This window comes from Mixophyes fleayi, chromosome 3, assembly GCF_038048845.1.
Source record: "Mixophyes fleayi isolate aMixFle1 chromosome 3, aMixFle1.hap1, whole genome shotgun sequence".
In the NCBI taxonomy this organism is placed as follows: domain Eukaryota; kingdom Metazoa; phylum Chordata; class Amphibia; order Anura; family Limnodynastidae; genus Mixophyes; species Mixophyes fleayi.
In genome coordinates this window covers 44842140-44851516 of record NC_134404.1, presented here as the reverse complement: position 1 = coordinate 44851516, position 9377 = coordinate 44842140, and positions in this window count along the sequence as shown.

Below are 9377 nucleotides of genomic sequence, written 5' to 3'. Positions count from 1 at the left end.
TTATAGACTGTACAATATTAATTGACATGGAGAAAGCCAGTTTGGTTTCTGTCTCTCTAGGCCCCCCTCCACTTGTATAAAATACCAAAAAATCCAGCCGTTATAGACTGTACAATATTAATTGACATGGAGAAAGCCAGTTTGGTTTCTGTCTCTCTAGGCCCCCCTCCACTTGTATAAAATACCAAAAAATCCAGCCGTTATAGACTGTACAATATTAATTGACATGGAGAAAGCCAGTTTGGTTTCTGTCTCTCTAGGCCCCCCTCCACTTGTATAAAATACTAATAAATTCAGCCGTTATATACTGTACAATATAAATTGAAATGGACAACGGCAGTTTGGTATCTGTCTGCATCAGATCCTCTCTCCACTAGGAGTAAAATAGAAAACTATTCAGCCGTTATATAATCTAGAATATAAATAGAAATTGAGAAAGGCAATTTGGTATCTGTCTGCATCATAATCATCAACATCATCATTAGCGCCCTCGTCGCCTACACAAATCTCCCCCTCATCCTCTTCTAATTCCAAAGTGGCATCCTCAATTTGGGTATCACCGGCTACACTCGGGCTATTAAGGCACACATCAGCAGAATGCTCACGATTAGACATCCCACTGTTGGATGGACTCTCCACAGGGATTGTTGTCATTTGTGAATCAGAGCAAATATTCTCCTGTAATGCCTCACTGGTATCTTGCAGCTCAGCTTTGACGCGTAACAGTAGTTGTGCACCAATTGTAGGCTGGGTAACTTTTTGGGATCTGCCACTAATAGCCAAAGGTGAAGGCCTCATTCTCTCTTTGCCACTGCGTGTGTAGAATGGCATGCTTGCAATTTTTTTTTTATCGTCACTTAACTTTTGCTCAGTTACACTTCTTTTTCGCTTCAATACAGTAAATTTTTTTTTGGTTTTTGTTTTTTGCACTAATTTGAAAACACTCTGTTGTTTGACATCGCCTTGGCCAGATGACGTACTGGGAACACTAACATCAGGACTGGTGACAGAACCTGGTTGCTCATTTAGATCATATGTGGACTGCTTTGAATCCATTGCGTAGATACTGCTGACAGATATGACTTTTGACAGCCAGAAATATTAATGCACAATTAGGGAGGACACCCCAAAAACACTGAGGAGTGCTAAAATTTATTGAGTAGATACTGCTGACAGATATGACTTTTGACAGCCAGAAATATTAATGCACAATTAGAGAGGACACCCCAAAAACACTGAGGAGTGCTAACATTTATTGAGTAGATACTGCTGACAGATATGACTTTTGACAGCCAGAAATATTAATGCACAATTAGAGAGGACACCCCAAAAACACTGAGGAGTGCTTAAAATTATTGAGTAGATACTGCTGACAGATATGACTTTTGACAGCCAGAAATATTAATGCACAATTAGAGAGGACACCCCAAAAACACTGAGGAGTGCTTAAAATTATTGAGTAGATACTGCTGACAGATATGACTTTTGACAGCCAGAAATATTAATGCACAATTAGAGAGGACACCCCAAAAACACTGAGGAGTGCTTAAAATTATTGAGTAGATACTGCTGACAGATATGACTTTTGACAGCCAGAAATATTAATGCACAATTAGAGAGGACACCCCAAAAACACTGAGGAGTGCTTAAAATTATTGAGTAGATACTGCTGACAGATATGACTTTTGACAGCCAGAAATATTAATGCACAATTAGAGAGGACACCCCAAAAACACTGAGGAGTGCTAACATTTATTGAGTAGATACTGCTGACAGATATGACTTTTGACAGCCAGAAATATTAATGCACAATTAGGGAGGACACCCCAAAAACACAGAGGAGTGCTAAAATTTATTGAGTAGATACTGCTGACAGATATGACTTTTGACAGCCAGAAATATTAATGCACAATTAGAGAGGACACCCCAAAAACACTGAGGAGTGCTTAAAATTATTGAGTAGATACTGCTGACAGATATGACTTTTGACAGCCAGAAATATTAATGCACAATTAGAGAGGACACCCCAAAAACACTGAGGAGTGCTTAAAATTATTGAGTAGATACTGCTGACAGATATGACTTTTGACAGCCAGAAATATTAATGCACAATTAGAGAGGACACCCCAAAAACACTGAGGAGTGCTTAAAATTATTGAGTAGATACTGCTGACAGATATGACTTTTGACAGCCAGAAATATTAATGCACAATTAGAGAGGACACCCCAAAAACACTGAGGAGTGCTTAAAATTATTGAGTAGATACTGCTGACAGATATGACTTTTGACAGCCAGAAATATTAATGCACAATTAGAGAGGACACCCCAAAAACACTGAGGAGTGCTAACATTTATTGAGTAGATACTGCTGACAGATATGACTTTTGACAGCCAGAAATATTAATGCACAATTATGGGGGACAACCCAAAAGCGCTGGGGAGTGCCAAATATGAAGAAAAAATAATAAACCTCTATCCTCCTCTCTGCACTAGCGATTTTGGTTAGAGCAATTGCAAGAACAATATTGTATTCTTTCTCTGTCCCTGCTCTAATTAGCCTATGACTACACCCTGCTCTCTCCCTCTGTCAAATGGCGATGGATTGCTGTGGAGGCGTGTATTTATAAAGTTGAAGTATCGCGAGAACCGAGTCCCGAGATCCGACGACGTCACAATGACGTTCGGCCTCGATTTGGATTCGGAATTGGCGGGAGAGTACCGAGCTGCTCAGCTCGGTACTCGGATACCCAAAGTTCGGGTGGGTTCGGTTCTCGGAGAACCGGACCCGCCCATCTCTACTTATAATGTACTTTGCCAATTGTGTCCTGCTCTTCACAGTACTTTCTCTATCGAGCCGCATTCTGCATATTAGTTTCTGCTATTTCTTAAGACACATGACAAAACAATTATACATGCAACGTTTGAAGGTAATAGCACTTCAAATACACCTGGCTGTTTATCGGGAACACACAAACAATACAGTGATAGAAAATTCAGTTGTGTTACTTAGATTAAAATAGTTTACAGTTCCGGTTGTAAAATTTGCATTTTGACATGATTCTTTGATTTATATAAACACACTTGATCAATTGTTTCTTCATACACTTTCTGTGAGGAGCATTGCATAACAATGAAATAAGGTGGGGGGGGGGGGGGGTTCTAAGCATATTGCAAGGAAAGATAGGGGCTGCAGTGGGATTTCACACAAATCAAATTTTGCACTTGAACAAACCATTTCACAATAGCGTGAAGCTCTGGCGAGACAATTTTTTAATTCTGCATTTTCTTTGAAATTCAAATGACATTTACTATCTGAAATACTTGTGATTTATGGTTTTCTGGATTAGGGCTAAACTATAAATGATTGCTTAAAAAAAGAACGGTGCTGCTCTCAATTAAAAAAAGTAGATTGAAACAATAACTATAAATAATGGAATATATTTAAAAAATGATACTGTAATAGATTTTATATGAAATACAAATGGCAAAACCATTCATATTATATAAAACCATCCAATTTTAGCATTTGTTACTATATAGAATCGAGGTAGAACTAAAGCTTCCGCTCGGTTAAAGTTCTAAAATTTTTGGGGGCGACCCAATAAGTGAAAACCTGGGTCTTCCTATATTGCAGGCTTACTTAAATGCCACCAGGGGGTAAATGTATCAATCTGCGGGTTCTTCAACACCCGCGTGTTCAGTCTCTTCCGCGATTAAATTTCAAGCGGCGCTGCATTGTAAAGGGAAGTTAACCCTTTACAATGCAGCGCCACTTGAAATTTAATCGCGGAAGAGGCTGAACACGCGGGTGTTGAAGAACCCGCAGATTGATACATTTACCCCCAGGTCTTCATCACTTAGCCCCATATGCTCACTAACAGGGCGGATAGGCAATCAGACAAACAGGAATAGACAGTTTGCAACAATATCACAATACAGAATCATGGAACACAAGAATCATGGAACATAACATGCATGGGTCAAGGCAGGAATTTAGGAATTAGAGGCTACATCAAGGCACAGTAAAATAGACAGACTGACAGAATTCAAAGATAGGTTTTAACATAACTGAATCTATTACTAGCAGTGAAATGCCAGGACTGAATTTATATTTTCATATTGCCCACAGAATGTTGTACAACTCTCAATCCAATTTTAAATTAATCAGGACCAGGTGACCTGACTCGCCATGAAGCAAGAAGTTCTATTTCACTTTGTGCCCTTGTAAAAATGTTCTTGCTGATGGATGCTTGGTGCAATTTGGATCCAGATACTGGAGACTTTTAGGAGTCTATGTAACAAGCGGTGAAGAGCCAAAATACCAGTGTAAATGCCACCAAAAGGTTCTTTCACTGCTCTTTATTATTCAACAAAGGCTTAATGACAGAGAAATCAGAGATTTCTATGGTCTTAACCTATTACCAACCCTTACTGCTGTCCCCATAGACCTCTATGGAAAGACAGCTTTCCAAAAGCTTTGGGCTCAACTAAGAGCTGCATCCAGCAAATCCCTGGAATGAATAAAGAGAGAGGGATTGCCTCCATTCATTAGGCCAATTTTGGGTCTTCTGACCTATCAGTCTGACAGCAGACCAATTAATATCTGCACCTGCAAAGTGTAGTTTAACAGACTGTCAGTTTGCTCAGTCATTCTCTTTCATTATTGGGGAAAGAGGTCGGAATCCTCCATAGAGAGAGAGAAAACTGCTTTTTGTTTGTACCTGAACTACTCTGCCAACTGCTATTTGTTTGTGATCTGGGCATTAGGTCCTTCCACACTTAAGGAGGGGTTGTCAAATTTGTTCGAGAGAGCTGGACAGGCTAAGATTTATTTTGTTGTTTTATTTTATTTCTCCACTATAATAATACTAGCTGAGTTAGTTTCACCAGAACATTGGACAGCTGTGACATTTTATGGTTGCTGTGTGGAAAAGTGCCCCTGTCCCCTGATCTGGTGTCAATGCCTAAAGGCATTATATGAAAGACAGTTTAATACTTAACAGCTACATATCTGGATATATATATATATCCCCAGTTATAATGAGAACGTTGACCATTTAGTTTAGTTTACATTGGGAACCATATATCTCTCTGGTTGTTTGCATGGATTCAGAACACGTCCTGTCCTTATTACCTAGGAGTTGTGTGCAAAATTGTGTTGATTCTAAAGTTGTTCAAATTGCGCGCGCCTTTCCTTCGAATGCATTAGACTTCAGTTTAATTCCGGTGAACATGCTCGATAAGCAAGTCTATTTATGAGATAGGTTTCTCACGTAGAGGCAGTACTGCTTTTTGTTTTACGCTCTGGATCCATCCCTTTTATCAAAAATGTTTAGACGGACCCGCCATCAAATTTTCATTCTTCTGTGTTTAAAACACAGATGCAATTAGGTAGAGAATCATTGCTTGTAGAGGAAATCTCTATGTTCTTTCTTTTTTATCTTTTTTTGTTCCAATTCTGCACAACAATACATCACTATTGCTGTTGTCTGACCCACTCTCCTCTGAAGAGCTCTCCAGGCTATAATCGGAACCTCCACCAATGCCATAGAGCAAATTTATATTTAGTCCTCAGGGCTGTGTCATACCTCACTGTTCCTACCTCCCTTTCTGCAGGAGAAGGCTATGATAGGCTCTCTCTGATAACCATTATATGTAAAATGGAGAAAAAAATGTGAACCCCTCTTTTTGCTGCACACTGAGGGCCGTGGTGGTTCTATAACGGGTCAGAGGACACGTAATCAAATGTGTGTATGAGTCTGGCAGCAGGTGGTGGAGTGCACAGACATTCCCCTCCATGGCATAAACACAAACACACTTTTTACCTGATAAACGTGACTCATTGGGACATGCCAGATTGTGATGTTGGGTACATTTATTATTATTATTATTATCATTTATTTTTTAATCACCACAAGGTTTCTGCAGCACCGTACAGAGTACAAACAGTAGACCATACAGGGTGAAACAGTACAGAACAATAAACCTCCTCTCCATTCACACTCCTGCCCGCTTCCTGCACTCGGCCAATGATCGCCGCCTCTCCCCCACTCTCATCACATCTTCCCACTCCAGAATCTAAGACTTCTCCCGTGCTGCCCCCCTTCACTGGAACAAAGTCCCTCACTCCATCCGTCTCTCTCCCAATCTGTGCTCCTTCAAACGGGCACTTAAAACTCACCTGTTCCTTAAGGTCTACCAACCATCCATTTAACCTCTCATCTCTTCTGCTCATCCTCCCTTGACCCCTCTTCTCTCTTCCCTTTGATTCACTGGCTCCCTTTTGTGCCCGACTTTGTTTACCCTCCCTTAGAATTTGAGCTCGAATGAGCAGGGCCCTCTTCCCTCCAGTCTCCATACCTGTTCTTCTGCTCTGTCTCTACTGTATCTGCCCTCCCGGAGTTTCTGAAGTACTGGTACTGTGTGTTTATTGTTCTGTACTGTTCTACCCTGTATAGTCTACTATATAGTCTACTGTTTGTACTGTGTGCGGCACTGCGGAAACCTTGTGGCGCCCTACAAATAAACGATAATAATAATAATAATAATAAAGTACCAATACTTCAGAAACTCCAGGCAGGCAAATGCAGTAAAGACAGAGCGGAAGAACAGGTATGGAGACAGGAGGGGAGAGGGGCCCTGCTCATGCAAGCTTATATCCTAAGGGAGGGTAAACAAAATTAGGCACAAAAGGGAGCCAGTGAAGCAAGGTGGAAAGAAAAGAGGGGCCAGGGGGATAGAGGAGAAAGGGGATAATGAGCGGAGGAGATGAGGGGTTAAGTGGATGGTTGTTGTTTGCAGTGTCTCCTGTGTTACCAGCATAGTTAGTTTCATGGGGATTACATTTTGTGCTCCCACTACGACAGTATTGTTTGTTAAACAGTTCTATGTCCGCATAAGTATAAAAATACAATTGCACACACACAAACCCCTCTAATTTCTTTTAAAGCACTTAATTTTCCAAAGTTTGCTGGATGGCAATGTCAAATGACAAACTTTTCTGTATTTAAACAGAGTGCATCAATAAACAAATACTTGCTTACCAGATGTTAACAATCTAAAATCAATGTATAAGTGGGAATTATTAGCTGTGATTGATTAGAATAAAAAGCATTATAGTCACATTTCATTCACAATATGCTGCCAAGACAAAGGTTCATAAATAATCTTCTTGAGGTGGCTTGAAAAACATATTGACACGTCCGTGAAATTCACAGCTTAACAATCTTTGCTATAACACAATTGTGTCCTTTGGTTTAATATGTTCAAGCTCTATTTTCCATAAGAAGCTGAAGACTCTGTACCCTTTATGTAGACAGCATAGGTGCCAGTAAGGAAAGTGTAGTACCATGTACATGTGCTGCTACTCTTACTGGGTCACAGAGAGCCAGGCAAAGAAATGCAATGCTGTGGTCATCAGTGTGCATTATCTGCAGCTATCTGCATGTTGTTATGTGTAGGGTTTGCATTACAACACAAGGATGTTTCTTATGAAAGAATAGTATAGTATGGTCTATGGATATTCACATTGGATTTAATATGGCACAAAAGTACAATTTCCAGTTTATGTGGACAGCACGGTGGCAAAGTTGTTAGCACTTCTGCCTCACAGCGCTGGGGTCATGAGTTCCATTCCCGACCATGGCCTTATCTGTGTAGAGTTTGTATGTTCTCCCCGTGTTTGCGTGATTTTCCTCCGGGTGCTCCGGTTTCCTCCCACACTCCAAAAACATACTAGTAGGTTATTTGGCTGCGATCAAAAATTGACCCTAGTCTCTCTCTGTCTGTCTGTCTTTCTGTCTATCTGTCTGTGTGTATGTTAGGGAATTTAGACGGTAAGCTCCAATGGGGCAGGGACTGATATGAATGAGTTCTCTGTAGAGCGCTGCGGAATCAGTGGCGCTATATGAATAAATGGTGATGATGATGATAAGACCTTGACTGCCCCAACACACTTGATGATATCAGTTTACCACTAGTTCCAGCTGCTAGCCATGTTTCTCCAGCTCCGGGTCTTTCCAGCACATCAGGAGGGTATTAATCTGCAACTACAACACAAATTAAAAGATAAGTTTCTAGTGGTGCACATTTAGTATAGCCCAATCAGAGTAGTCAGTGACTGGCCTCACTGCTGTAAAGGAAATCTGTTATTTTGCTAATAGCGATAAAATCTAAAACTAAAAACCAGAATCAATTCTACTCTTTATATGCACATAGGGAAAGTAAAGCAAGAAAAATTAGTAACTTTGCCCCTTGGCAAACCCATGTTGCATTGGAGGGGGAGAACATTTTAAAATGTGATGACAGATTTATATTTGGGGTAGAACATGTCCTAGATCAACTTTAAATTTCAGTATACAAATAAGCTATCGAGTACTTGTGTGCTACATGAAAAAACAGCCAGTATTTAACTTATGTGCAAAAGAATAAACTAATTTGCACCCCTTGCATTGCAACATGGTTTTGTCCAGAAAAGTTGAGTAAGAAAACTTACTCAATTTTTTGCCTTACTTTTCTTAATAAATCAGGCCCATACTGACTAAATAATCATGTAAAACAACTTTAATTATACATATAACCATAAAATAAAAATCACATTTAATAAACAATTACCGCTTGTTGAACGAAATATAAGAATATTTATAATATCCAAAACATTAGTTCAAGTGCAATAGACAAATAGTCTATTTCTATTTGAACTACCGGTAAATATCTATTCCATCCACTGAAGAATGCGCGCACCATACAGGATATTTGTTACTACCTGTTCATCCTATAAGCAGTTCTTACTATGCTATATGACTGTGACTGTTATCATTACAAGGGAAAAGTGTTTCCTCCACACGATAGTGGTATCTCCTAATGGATACAGTGGAAGGCTGCTGTTAGATCCAGATGATAATTGGAAAGGACACATGAAGATATTTGCAAGTATTTGCCAACCAGTGTCTGTTTGTTTCCACTGTCGGTCTGACTGTTTCATCTTTTTCCCACATATTCAAAGAAATTAGTAGCGCTCATACACTTTGATTATCCGAATGACTGTGTTCTCTTGATCTTTCATCAACAGAGATGATGTGCTAGATAATGATTATATAGAATTCTTATAAGATTCACCAGAAAGTCCTTGTTTGTATTACCAAGAGACAGACTCATACATGTCGTCATGTTTCAGGAGATGAGTATTGTGCCTTGATATACAGTATTACTAGTTGTAGCACAGAATCTGATAACTTGGACTTGTGTTCTTCTATTTGGTGGACCAAGCGGTAATTGTTTATTAAATGTGATGTTTTCATGGTTGCATTAATACATTTTTTATATGATTATTTGGTTACTTTCTATATATATATATATAAAAGGCTGACGCTGCTTC